The 14,983-nt window shown below is 38.1% G+C and overlaps 1 protein-coding gene across 1 annotated transcript in view; it reads left to right on the top strand.

Moving 5' to 3' along the window:
• The window catches only part of MTUS2 (microtubule associated scaffold protein 2), a 3,916,139-nt gene that overhangs the window by 791,169 nt on the left and 3,109,987 nt on the right, over positions 1-14,983 (top strand). The gene's annotated exons all lie outside the window — the stretch shown is intronic.

Here is a 14,983-nt window from a genome sequence, read left to right as displayed (position 1 = left end):
AGATGCACTATATAGTAGTTCAGTGGCTAAAAAATGGAACTCTGTCCCTACTAGCATTCAAAACACATCATCCAAAGCCTCCTTTAAAGACCTCATCAGGCAACATCTCAAGCAAAGTTGGCAGTGACATGATTGCTCCCCAGGTTGGTGAAAGCGGATAACATATGCATACTAAATCTAGAGCAATTTATAATAGTTTTTCAATCTTACTCACAAACACTGTCTAATCTACAATGTATGTACTGTACCTCTGTACTATGTATGTATTCTACCTACATTCCAAAGTTCCGCTGTACACCACAAATCTATTACTTACCTTTATTTTTAAAATTAATATCTTTTTTGATTGTTCTCTCCACTGTAACTGTTTGTTTGTGTCGCATACCACTGTAAAAACATGTCTCTTGTAATTTGTGTGTATACTGATTATGTCTAAATAACTAAATGTGTCTGTAATTTTTCTTTGTGGAGCTTTTCTCCCCGGGCCTCTGCTGAAAAAGGGCCTTTTCGGCTCAGTCAGACACCCCCGGTTAACAAATGTAAAATAAATAAAAATAAAAAATATCTCACCACCTCTGTAAAACCTTCTCAAATGCAGTCACACATATCAAACCTCCCTTCACAAAGGCGATTGAACCTTGAAATTTGACGCTGGTCCTACAAACTTTGACTCGTCCTCCCTTTAAGCCTGCTGCCACTTGCAGTATGACATTTTTGTCTTGGAAAACTTTATTCTTGGTAGCAATTACCTCAGCAAGCTGAATGTCAGAATTACAGACTTTGTGAGTAAAATGCCAGTACATAGTTTTCCAGAAAGAGAGAGTGTCACTTCGGACTAATCTGTCCTTTCTACCCAAAGTTGTTTCGGAATTGGGTATTAATCAATCCATTGACCCCTGGCAGTTTTATTCCTAAATTTTTCTAATAAAGGAGAATATTGTTTGCACTTATCGGCTGTACATAGACAGTTACGCTTCTACTTGGATAGGACTAAATCACTATGAAAATCTGACCAATTATTCTTGTCCTGTTCAGGACCCAAATTGGGAAAACCTTTTACGAAAGTAACTTTGACAAAATGGCTGAGAGACTGTATTTCTTTTGCTTACCAACAAAACAACTAAAATCAAAGTGCATATAACCAAATCAGTTGCTACTTCAGCAACTTTTCATTCCAGAGCTTCCATGGATGACATTTGTACTCCTCATACCTTTATTACTCATTACAAATTGGACTTGGTCTCCAGGGGGAGAGCATCCTTTGGCTCAGTGGTGCTCAGGAATATCCATCCATAGGGCCTCCCAGAAAATAAAGTAGCTAGGGACTCTGTCCCAGCCATCATGAATGAATGAAGATTAACAACATCAGATAAAGAAGTTATTTTCTTACCATAACATTCCATCTGTGTTGTTGATCTTCATTCATTCATGATATCCCACCCTCCTACCCCCTCTGAAAGACTCATGGAGGTTTGGATTTGGTCCTAGCTTCATGATAGGGCATTTGCTCAGACAAAGCCTCCAATTTCCTTTCTTACAGACAAACTTGATCTGAGGAGATGAGGAGAGGGGCACTGTGGGTAATCTTAGCTTGAGAGTTTTTTTGGCTGGCATGAGCTTGTTATAACACCTGAGTCGGTTCCGAGGACGGAACCGAGACCCATCCATCATGAATGAACGAAGATCAACAACACAGATGGAAAGTTATGGTAAGAACATAATTTCTTTTTTTCTGTGTCTGTGTGAAACTTTCCATCAAAGTTATTTTTAATATTTCCTGTGACTGAAACTGTGGTGTTTATTGTAAATAGATATTTAGTATTTTCATGTTCTTTTATTATTTATTATTTTAAATATATTTAAACTTCTCATTGTGGCTGGTCGTTTTAGAAAAATATTTATGTTTTGAGAGTATTTGCATATATATTTATTTGGTGATAACTCTGGCCACTCGTGAAAGCCTGTTGTTTGATCAACATTACCATTTGTAGTAATATTAACTTCACTCAGTATAATTGGATACCCTTTTAAGAACCTTATAGTAAATGACTGATGGCAGTGAAGCTACCTTATAGTCTGGGCAGAGCGTGGCATAGGTAGTAAATCTGTGCCAGCCTTTCCCAGGTGTGTGTGTGTGTGTGTGTGTGTCTGTGGAAATAAAATCTCAAAGAGTATGTGGCAGGTCCTTAGAGATGGGACACAAAACAATGGTTTTACAGAGAGGGTACTGAACACAGCTTTGCCAGTGGAGAGCCTTACTGGAGATTTGGGGAGATACAGATATAGAGAAATCCAGGCCCTGGGCTGAGTGACTTCTCTGTGTGTTCTTAAGGAAAATTGTGCTTGATGCAGAGAGGTCATCTGGAAATACTGAGTGTATCCATTTGTTTTCCAAGAGAACATCCCTCTCCATTGTCAGTGGTGAGGATTTAGGCTCCTTGATTACTAGCCCAGATTGGGGACATCACAATAGTATTTAAAAAAATTAAACACCTTTATTACGTTATCACTTAAGATACAAATGCAAAATGCATTAGCAGAAAAGATAGCAAACCATTTTAACATGTTTCCTTTTAAATACAATATACAATACATATATTTTCTTTGCTATTATCATCAGTCCAACATTACAAAAAATTGCTGAATTTCTGCCTTCTCTTAAAACTGACTCCTCCTACTCCTAAACATTATTATGCATATATTGTTCCCACAATTTCCATTTACTTGTATTTAAAAGTTTGGGTGATATTAAGACAGAAGAAAATATTGGAAAGGAATGCACAACAAAAAGAAAAAAAGAAAGCAATAAATAAAGGTAGGAGGGTGTAGAGTTAAATAAATTTGGCAAGAGAAAGAAGGTAACGAATGCTATAACAGACAGGCAGTCAGATGATCTAGTACAGATTTATGACTATAAAAATGATACAAGAGATGAGAGAGAAAGTTGCTTATATTGGGAGATTTGTATTTAACATTTCAGATTAGAAAATCATTAATTGCACTATGTAAAGAGTAATTAACAGTGACTAATGTGAGTGGACCACAGTCAGTGGATATTCCAAATGTGTAGAAGACTGTCACATATAAGTGTACTGATCTTGTAATCGTGGCAAGAACTGATTTAAGATGTATTCCACTAAGTTATATGAAAGGTGCTGTAGCTACATTTTGTGTGAATTGTTTGAAAAATAAAGTTGTCTTACTTTCTGTGAAATGTACATCTTCTCAGGTTATAGTATGGCAGATGCAAAATATTTAATTCCTGACAAGATGGGGTTATTTAAAATGCTTTTAGTGCTAAATGAAAAGGGAGGTGACCTTTTAACAAAGATATTGAAAAAAAGGTTTGCAAATTTTCAAGATGGAGAAAAGGAGGTCAGAAATATCATCTTAGGAATAGAACAGTTAAGTCATGTAATACATAAATGCTTGCATGCAAACGTTAGAAACTGTAAGGAAAAAAAAAAAGAGTGAAGTTAAATTATGTATAAATAGTCATAATCTTCGGGTTATAACTATAACAGAATGCTGGCGTGCTGAACAGTTGACAGTTCCAAATTTTACAAAACATTGTATGACCGACCTAATAAAAATCGTGAAGGAGTATTATTATTAGTGAATAGTGTTACTGGGAAGAAAAATCACAGTGATGAAATTATGAGTGTGTTTCTGAAGAATGCTACTTCTTGGGGTGTCTTTAGATTACTGTTGCTACACAGGAAAACTAAGATTAAAAATTTGGAACATGAATCCTTTTTAAATGTTTTAGAGAGTTATACAGATAGCCTTCCAACAGTTATGTATGGTGATATTAATTAATTAATTAATTAATTAATTAATTTATATTTGTTGACCGGGAGTGTCCGACTGGACGTAGGTCCATTTTCAGCGGAGGCCCGGGGAGAAAAGCTCCACAGTTAAAATAAACAGACAGTAGTTATATTGGATTACATAGCGATTAACAATTTACATAGCAATTACTTACAACATATTTACAGATGAAGAACATAGTACATCAGTAGACAACTAGAATCTTTATCTGTGTAGTACATAACAGACATTAACAAATGTTACAAGAAAAAGTTCCTGCTGTATAATAAGTACTGGCTTACGAGTATCTGAGCTTGATATAATCAAGGTAGTTAGTGGAGTGGAAAGAAAGGTAGTGGTTGGATGGGGAGGGTGATATTAGAGTGGGAGTTGCAAGGGCATAGCCAGCATGTTTTTAGGTGCGCTTTTAGTAAAGTTTTGAAGTGGGTGCATGATGGTATGGAGGTAATTGTGGGTGGGAGGGAGTTCCATAATTTGGCTATGGTGCAAGAGAATAGTGCTTCACCAGCAGAGTTATTGGCTTTAGTGATCTGCAAGTGATTTTTGTTGCTGGATCTTAGTGGTCTGGTGGTGCGATAGTGTTGGAGTAGATTCTGGAGGGATGGGACATTTAGTGGATGATTTACTAGTTTGTGGGCAAGTGAGAGTTGATACCATTGAAGGAGGTGAGAGAGTTGAAGCCAGCCCAGTTCAGCAAGTGAGAGACAGTGGTGACTACGGTAGGATGCCCCTGTGGCGAATTTGGCGATTTTGTTGTAGCAGGTCTCTAGCTTGTTTAAATCGCATTGCCTTAGGTTGGTATATATTGGACAGGCATAAAGTAGGGTGGAGATAAGGTGGGAATTTGCTATTGAAATCTTTGCTGCTTTGGTGAGAAGTTGCTTATTTCTGTATAGCGCTCCTAGTTTATTGTGGACTTTTTTTATGGTCAAGGATATGTGAATGTCAAATTTTAGTTTATTGTCTATTTCCACTACTAGCAATTTGGTGTGTTCAGTTGGGTATATAGTGGTGTTGTCTTTTGCTGTGATGTTAAAGTGAGAGTTGTTTTGAGTATATTTAGTGGGTTGCAAGATGAGTAGTTTAGTTTTGTTTGGGGTGAGTATTACTTGGGCATCGGATAACCAAGTTTCAACAGAGGAAAAGGCTTCCTGTGTGACGTTTTGCTGTTTGGCTAGGGACTGGGCTGAGCAGATAATGGTTGAGTCATCTGCATATTGTATGAGTGTGCCATGTTTGGTGGCAGAGGCTAGATTATTGGTGAAAACAGAGAAGAGAAGTGGTCCAAGGATGGATCCTTGGGGAACCCCTATGGAGACAGGTAGTTGGGGAGATATGTCATTCTGCCATACAACGGATTGTTGGCGGCCAGACAGGTAACTCTGAAACCAGTTGGTGACCGATTGTGAGAAGGATAGGTTATTGAGGATAGAGATAAGTTGTTTGTGTGGGACCATGTCAAATACTTTAGATAGGTCTAGGAAAGTAGCAGAGGAGAGATAGCCATTGTTTTTATGCTGAAGGATAGTGTTAGTAAAGGAGAGTAAGGCAGTGGTGGTGCTATGGTTTGTTCGGAAACCATGCTGAGTATTGGATAGGAGGTTGTTAGTAAGGAGGTAGTCTGAGACCTGAGAGTGTATGCATCTCTCTAGTATTTTGGAGAGTGGAGAGAGAATAGCTATGGGGCGGTAATTGGTTAGTTCTGTGGGGGGTCCTCCTTTGTGGAGGGGGAATTATATATGATACTTTCCACAGTGTGGGAACGTAACTTTCTGACAGAGATCGGTTAATCAAGATGGATACTGGGTAGGCCAGAGCATCAGCTGCGATTTGTAGGTATTCACTTGGGAGGTTATCTGCTGCTAATCTGGTGGGCTTAAGTTTAGTTAAGAGTTTTTTTATGTTGGAGGTAGGTACAGGAGAAAAAGAGAATGCAGTGGGGAGATTACTAGTTGAAGGTGTGGGTTGGAGGGGAGGGGGGTTGTGTTGTTTAGCTAGTGATAGTATGGTTTGTGTGAAGTGTGTGTTGAATGAGGTAGCAATATTTTCTGAGGAGTGAGGGATGTTAGGAGGAGGGGTACTGACTTTACCTGGGTGGAGGATGGAGTTTATGGAGGACCAGAATTGTTTGGGGCTGTGTTGAGAGGAGTCTAGGGCAGACTGGTAGTACTGGAATTTGTCCTGCTTTATTAGCTTTTTGACTCTGTTGCGTAGTTCTAGGAATTTCTGTCTAGTTGAGGGGGTTTTGGTTTTGTGCCACTGCTCCCAGGCTTTATCCCTGTTTTTCATTTCTGACTTAGTGGTTTTCTGTAGCCATGGGGAGGGTTGTGCTTTGATTCTGGAAAGTCTTATGGGGGCACGGTAATTAAGGATGCTCAGGAAGGTAGTATTAAAAAATTCAACTGCGTCATCAAGGCTGAGGTACTTTAGAGGATGCCAGTTACATTCTTTGAGGGATGAGATGAATGTGAGTGGGTTAAAGTTTAGTTTTTTACGTATTTGACGGTAGATGACAGGTTTAGTTTGGTATAGGTATTTTTTGAGTAGGAATGTTGGTGAGTGATCACTGAGGCTATCTGGTAAGCAGCCTGTTATGTATGACTGGGGGCTCTTACTGACTAGTATCCAGTCCAGGGTAGTGTGCTTGCTGGAGTTTTTATTTATCCTGGTTGGCGACTAGACTAGTTGGGTGAAGCCATGAAGGTTTACATGATGGGTTGGATGGTTACTGACAAAATGCTTCTAGGGAACTCCAACTCAGAAAATGTGCATGAACCAAAAGTAGTTCCCCAGAATAAGAAGCCACGATCCACGTAGTACAAACTATTTATTGTAGTAAAAAAACAAATACCGTTGAGCGCTTTCATCTAACAAGTATAGATTTCATCAGAACATTTAAACAGCTCTATAATCACACTTTAAATACTTAAAAAACTTTTTATACTTATAATGTTATTATGCAGGGATATTGTACATCATTCATTATTCATTATTTTGTTGTATTTTAAAAGTGGATGGTATATGAATATGTATGCTTTTAAATATTAATTGTATAGTAATTGATCAGATGGTAACATTTTGGCGTTTTTTTAAGTATTTAAAGTGTGATTATAGAGCTGTTTAAATGTTCTGATGAAATCTATACTTGTTAGATGAAAGCGCTCAACGGTATTTGTTTTTTTACTACAATAAATAGTTTGTATTACGTGGATCGTGGCTTCTTATTCTGGGGAACTACTTTTGGTTCATGCACATTTTATGGGTTGGATGGTTGCCAGGACAGGATTGCCAGTCAATATTGAAATCACCTAAAATGATAGTTTCTTGGGGGAGATGGTGGGTAGACCAGCTGAGGAGGTTTTCTAGTGGAGGGATGTTTTGGCCAGGTGGGAAGTAGCATCCAATTATGTTGATGGTTTTGTTTTGGTTTATTTTGAGGTTGGTATATATTATTTCTTCATTGCCTATTTGTGGAGCTGATGATTTTAAGATCTGGATGTTTAGATGCTGTTTAAATATTATAGCTACACCGCCTCCTTTCTTGTTTAGTCGGTCTACTCTTAGTATGCATAACCTGTGGGGAGTATTTGCTCACTGGTAATGTGAGGTTTTAGCCAGATTTCTGTCAGGATGACTATATCTGGGGAGTACAATTCTATGGTGGCATGGAGTTCATGGACTTTGTTGGATATACTTCTAATATTTAGGCTTAGTAGAAGGAAGTCACTTGGCTTTCTATTGGCTGTAATATGGGAGAAGTTGTGGTTTCTAGTCTGAGTATGAGGATTGGGGTTGGAGATGGTAGGGCCAGGGTTGGGGTGGATATATCCACTTAGGGCTAGTTTAGATATGCATGAGGTTATTAGTTTTCTCAGTTTTTGAATGTGTTTGTTTATAAGGGAAACTTTATGATTGTGCTCTTTGGGTAATAGGTATGGTGGGAGGGTTACTGTGTAAAGTTGTAGGGATGCTTTATGCTTGAGTAATATAGTTGGTAGAATATGTGGGGGGTGCATAGGGATGTTTCTTGAGTTGGTGGGAGGGGAGCTGAGTGAGGGTGAGACATGAGTGGTGGTGTGAGTAGTAGTACAGTGGTAGTGGTTGAGTGGGGGAATGATGGAGCTTTGGTAGGATGTAAGATATGCAAGGAGAGCAATTATCCATATAAAATTGGAAGGATCAGTTACCAAGTACTTATATGGAGTCATGTTTTCTGGATTTGATGATTGAACAACATTTCACCCAAAAGGCTGAGCCACCAACAAGAGGGAAATATACCTTGGATCTTGTTGCTCGTCTTGTCTCAATATAATAGATGAGTCTTTGTGGGTTCTGTTCAAGCAGCTTTATTATGTACAGACACATTACAATAATAGCTATTAACTGTAACTTCGATAACTTATATGCAAACTGACTTCATTCATTCTCACATGCTTATTCTCTGGCTGCATTTTCAAAATGGCACTAGGTACAACACGTGCCCATTATTTATATGTGCATGTACCTCACTTGCTAGGCTTCTTAAAGACACATGCACCCTGTGCTGTACATCCTCACTCTTTTTCAAAAATGCGATACAGAGGATATCAATTAACATGCAAGTGGTACAAATAGCTTTTTTGTCATGCATTATACATAGCTATGTATGTATATACAGTTATGTCCAAGTTGCCATGTATCTCACACCCGGTCTGGATGTGCGACCAAATCGTGTGATGTAAATATGGGATTCATGCTTAGCAATTGGACTAATTTCTTTAGAGTGTAAGACCTTTGGTGTGTTGGAAACATCCCTAGGACTGGAATCAGATGGTATGACATGTTCTGGAACAGGAACAATGTCTGAGTGATTCTGAGACTTGAGTCTATACGTTGCGATAACAGTTCTGGTACAGGACGGAGGTGCCTGCGATTCCTCCTGTACTCCACACCCTCGGAATCTGCAAACTGGGATATCGGCTCGGTACAAACACCTATTACATGTCCAATCCAGTCGAAACCTTTTGCCATTTATATCCTCATTGTCTCTCCTTTCAATGGACGTAGAAATCTGTTCGATATGTCATAACTGGACTTCTGGATAGAACGCTTCTTAAACAATTGGTCTCTGATGGTTCTGTTGTTTTTAGCTTTAGGCCTCAATAAACTGGAACTAATAGGCAATGCTGTTCTGGTTTGTCTGGATAGAAGTCTCTGAGCAGGTGAGCCAAGTATATCATCACGGGGTATGTTTCTGAGATTAAGTAGATTTAAAAAGATATCGGTATTGTCACACTTTGGCCTTTCTAGTAATTGCTTTGCACTCTGCACTGCACGTTCAGTTACTCCATTTGATTGTGGATATTCCGGACTACTAGTAACATGTAAGTCCCATTCTCGCAAATTTCTGAAATAACTGACTAGTAAATTGAGTACCATTGTTAGAAATAACTGTGTGGACTACCATGAACTGAGAAATGGCATTTCAACTTGGTAATAACAGTAGTGGATGTTAGATTAGGTAGTAGAGCAATCTCAGACCAGTTTGAATAACAGTCTACCAATACTAAGTAATGCTGATTGTTCCACTCAAATATGTCAGTGGCTAGTGTTGACCAAGGTAGTTCAGGAACTTGACTTAGCTGAAGTGGTTCTCTTTCAAATGTGGTTTAGTACTATTGCATACTGAACAAGAAGAAAGTACTTTATCAATGTCTTTTACTAGTGAAGGCCAGAATGCTAGTTCTGTTGCCCTTCTTTTGGTAGAGTCGGAACCTAAGTGACCATGATGCAAAATCTGGATATATTCATGTTGTAAGGAAGCAGGAACAACAATTGTAAGGCCTTTGGAAATAATGCCATCTTCCATCAACATCTCATCTCTTTAAGGAAAATAAGTTTGCACTTCAGGTAGTACACTAGATTGCTTGACTGCCATCCAGCATTAATGTAGTGGTTGAGCTTCTGCAAAATTGGATCAGTCTTTGTATGATCTCTCCACTCATCAAGTTTCGTGGTAGAAAAATTACACACTTTCATTAAGTCAAAGTCAAAATTCTCTGTGTCAAGCTGTTTCATTATATTTCTGGGCAATCTAGATAAGGTATCAGCCAGATAAAGAAGTTTGCCTTTTGTATAGACCATTTTGAAGTTGTACTTTTGCAATTTGAACATCATTCTTTGTAATCCTCATAGGTTCATAGGTAGTTCATAGGTTAGTACTAGGCTAACTGCCCTTGCGAGCCATTTTAAGCCTAGCCAATTATCCCCTGTGAGATTCAAACCCTGTACCTTGTGTTTATAAGGCAAACACCTTAACCATTAGGCCACCCTCCCAACCTCCTTGCTGAAGCAGAATGCATAGGCTTCTTTAGAATGGTAATAGAGATTGGTGATCAGTTTCAATTTGAACAGCTCAACCATAAATATAATCATGAAACTTTGAACATGCAAATACTATTGTCAGAATTTCTTTCTCAATTTGAGCATACTGCATCTCAGTTTGGGTAAGTGTTCTAGATGCATAGGCTACTGGTCTGCCTTCCTGAAGAATAACTGTGCCAAAACCAAATTTTGAAGCATCATAGGAAAGCTTGACTGGTTTATTGACATCATAGTATCTTAATATAGGTGGGGGTGGCAGTTTTCTGCTTAAAGTCTTCAAATGCCTTCTGGTGCTGTTCCAACCAAGACCTTGTAACATTTTTGCACATTTGCAATCTTACAGGTGCTGTCAACTCACTGAAGTCTGGTATAAACTTGCCTAGATAGTTGACCATGCCAAGAAAACGTTGTAGAGCTTGAATATTATCTGGTGCTGGCATCTCAAGGATTGCTGCTTTGCTTAGATGGGTCTGGTGTTAAGCCAGTGCTGGTAAATAAATGACCTACATATGTAACTTCTGGTAGTTTGAATTTGGACTTTAGAGGACTGAGCTTTAAGTTCACTTCACATGCTCTGTCTAGAACTCTTTTAAGGTTTCTGTCATGCTCTGCTTCACCATTGCCTCCAACCAATAAGTCATCTACTATTATGGCTCAAGGATAACCTGAAAAAATTTTCTCCATTGCACACTGGAAGACTTCACAAGCAGAATTTATTCCAGATGGCATCCTCAGAAATCTATATCTGCAAACGGGGTACCAAAAGTGGTCAGTAATGAGGATGTGCAGTCAAGCAACACTTGCCAAAATGAACACTTTGCATCCAAGACAGAAAAAACAGTGCCATTTGGTATTAGAGTTGCGACCTCTTCGACTGTGTGCATTGGATGATGTGGTCTGTTTAATGCTTTGGTTAAATATCTTGGGTCAATACATATTCTGATATTGTCTGAGCCTTTCTTGTGGGCTGCTACCATGGATGACACCTATTCATTTGGTTCTGTAACTGGACAAATTACACTTTGCTACACCATTTTATCCAACTGAAATTTGATTTTATCTTGCATAGCTATTGAAACTTTTCTTGCTGGTCTGGCTATTAGACTGACCTATGGGTCTAACTTCATAGAATACACAACTGGAAGTTTGCCCAACTTGTCATCGAAACATCAGCATATTATGAAAAAAATGGCTTCAGAAAAATTGGAACTAGGATATGCACTGTATGGTGAACCTCTTTGGTAAAAGAAAGCAGATTAATTCTCAAACTGTCTCTGAGACCCAGTAATGACTGCACAGGTCTTTGAAGGTCTTTGAACTACATAGAATAATAAGTTGTAACACTTCTTAGCCAAATAACATGAAACTACTACTAAGCGTTCAATTTGAATTTCTTTACCTCCATGGGCAACAAGTTTCACACTGCTAGCCACATTGAGTCGCTTGTTAGTTCTCACCTTAGCAAATGTGTCTACTGATATAACATTACATTTTGAACCAGTGTTTACTTTAAGCTCAGTGGATTTACCATTGATCTGGACAGTACAAAATACTTCGTTCTTTGCCACTAAATTCAATGAGTCGACCCTTTCACCAATTACTGATACACCAACTGCATAGAAAGTAGACTGCTGCAATTTCACTTGATCAGTTTGCTTTTTTAAGTGACCTCTGTTTGTAACTGTGTAAGGTTTACTTGATTTGCAAAACTTTTAATAATGGTTCCATTTTTTACATTTGTGGTATTGCTGACCAAATGCTAAGCATTTCACTCTTTTAGATTCTGATTTGCACCACAATTCTGACAGTTAACAATAAAGCTAGATTTGAGTTTTGCTGACTTATGCTTGTACTGCACTGAGCATGCTCCTTTCTTAGAACTTACTGGAAAACTACGTGGTTTCCCTGGTGAACCAGCAGGGGCTGTGGCTGCCATGTGCTTAGGCCTGCTTCTGTTTGCCTCGTGTTGCATGCTATCTACATTTGTTCTGGAGCCTGCTGAAATCATGCTCTTGTCACTTGCAAACATACTTGTGTGTGTTTCTGTAACTTCATAAATTTGAGAAATCTCAATGGCTTTACTCAGTGTTAAATCACTGTCATGAAGCAAACTCTTTCTCACAGCAGCACTATACCACGCACAAGCCTGTCTTTTTATCAACTAATCTTTTAAGTCACCAAACTGACACATTTTAGCCTTGTTTCTCAGGTCAGTAATATAAGCTGCAAAAGTTTCCCCTGGTTTCTGATCTCTTGTGTAAAAGAAATGTCTCTCTAATGTAATATTTGTCTCGGGATTGCACATTTCCCTAAATTTGCACTTCAAACACTCAGGATCTTCCCTTGATTCACCCTGTACAACAATATGACGATTTTCACCTTCTCCCTCTTATACTGCTGGTACATACACAAATGAACTCTTTCTTTCAATGGCCTCTGACACAGCTAGGTTTAGCAAAATGAATGCCCTGGTGCGTGCGTCTTTGTCAGAATAAGCTGCTTGTATAAAAATATCATACTCTTGCTCAAATATTCTCCAATTCTCTGCAATATTCTGATCAAATACAAGTGGTGAGGGCTTTTGAAATCTGTTAACATATACCAGTGAAGGATTTTTTACAAATATGCACGAATACACACACACATATACACATATGCCAGAAATTTATGCCAATACTTGTAACTTTGCCCAATGGCACAACAAGCCCCTGAATGACAGAATTTTGTGAAATAAGTTTCTTGGACACTTTAACACTCTCAAAATTGTCGTACAACAAAAGTCATTCAGCATCATTTTAAGAAACATCTCAAATAACTGAACTGTGAAAATGAATTGGGCAGAAGAAGCTCAGAGTAAGAAACATTTAGAAGTAAATGGACTTTGTGAATAGATAGTACACGGCACACTGAAACCTCTCCAAAATGGCGGTACTTTGCTAGATAATTGTTTACAGTCCAAGAAACTCTTTGTAATGGCGGTACTTTGGGAATAGACACAGCCAGCACAAGAAACTTTTCAAAATGGCTGTACTTTGACTGTACTTTACAAAGTAGTTGCACTTTGCACACAGATAAACTCTTTGGAATAAATATGCAGTAATAAGCACACACTGTAAGCACTTTTACACACTTTGAGATACTTCGAATAACTTAAGTTATGCCCTTGATACAATAAAAAACACAGCACTTTACCAAAAAACATGCGGTCACCTTGCTTTATTTATGCTTAATGTGCCCTTTTTGCCCTTATTATATTCGTTTTCTTGTTTAATCTCTTTTCATGCCCACTTTACTTTTCTTGTGCTTGTTTTACTCTAAATATGCCCGTTTTACTTTAAACACATTAATTTCGCTTTACACATACTCGTTTCACTTCACACGTACTTGTTTTGCTTTAAACATACTCATTTTGCTTTAAACAAACTTGTTTTGTCTAATATCTTAATCTTAAACATTTTGCTTAATTAATAAATATTTTTGCCTCTCGCTTGTTTAATAATGCAGTTTGTGCACTTGTAATGCTCCATTTTATCATTTTTATAAAGTAAACTGTTTGTGCAAGTTTTCATTATCTTTGGTTCTTTTCTGGCTCTTTTTCATGCTCATTTCCCTTAGTTTACCTTCACTGTTATCTCTGCACCTTGTGGCTCCAAATATCAATCTCTGGAACCCTGGTTCTGACACCATGCCGTTCGTCTTGTCTTGATATAATAGATGAGTCTTCGTAGGTTCTGTTCAAGCAGCTTTATTATGTACAAACTAATTACAATAATAGCTGTTTAACTTAGGTAACATATGCAAACTAACTACATTCATTCTCACATACTTACTGTCTGGCTGCACTTTCACAATTGCACAAGGTACAACACGTGGTTGTTATTTATATGTGCATGTACATCACTTGCTAAGCTTCTTAAAGACACATACATGCTGTGGTCTATAGATCTAATCCTAAAAAACAGAGTAGGCCTGGTAAGCAATATTGAAGTAACTCACCCATTAGCGACATTTTAATATATTACAGTGGATATAAAAAGTGTACACACCCCTGTTAAAATGCCAGGTTTTTGTAATATAAAAATATGAGACTACAATAAATCATTTCAAAACTTGTCCCAAGCTTAATGTGACCTGTAACCTATACAATTCAATTGAAAAACAAACAAATCTGTTAGGGGAAAAATATAAAAAATAAAAAATGTACAATAAAATGGTTGCATAAGTGTGCACAGCCTTAGAGTAATACTTGGTTGAAGGACCTTAGATTTAATTACAGCATTCAGTCTTCCTGGGTACACACCTGCCATCAGTTAAAGAGACGGATTAATCCAAAATAAAGTTCAGCTGTTCTAGTAGGATTTTCCTGACATTTACTCAGTTGCCTGCTACAGCAAAAGCCATGGTTCCCAGAGAGCTTACAAAGCATCAAAGGGATCTCATTGTTGAAAGGTATCAGTCAGGAGAAGGGTACAAAAAATATCCACAGCATTGGATATACTATGGAACACAGTGAAGACAGTCATCAAAAATTGGAGAAAATATATGAGATAACAGTGACCTTGCAAAGAACTGGACATCCCTCCAAAATTGATGAAAAGACAAGATGAAAACTGGTCAGGGAGGCTGCCAAGAGACCTACAGCAACACTGAAGGAGCTGCAGGAAATTCTGGCAAGTAGTGGTTGTGTACTACATGTGACAACAATCTCCCGTATTCTCCATATGTCTGGGCTATGGGGTAGGGTTGCAAGACGGAAGCCTTTTCTTACACAGAAAAACATCCAAACCTG

This window comes from Protopterus annectens, chromosome 5.part1, assembly GCF_019279795.1.
Source record: "Protopterus annectens isolate FY-2018-M chromosome 5.part1, PAN1.0, whole genome shotgun sequence".
NCBI classification, from domain to species: Eukaryota; Metazoa; Chordata; order Ceratodontiformes; family Protopteridae; genus Protopterus; species Protopterus annectens.
Note: the sequence above shows the minus strand (reverse complement) of the source record. Positions and strands in the feature narration are given on the sequence as shown.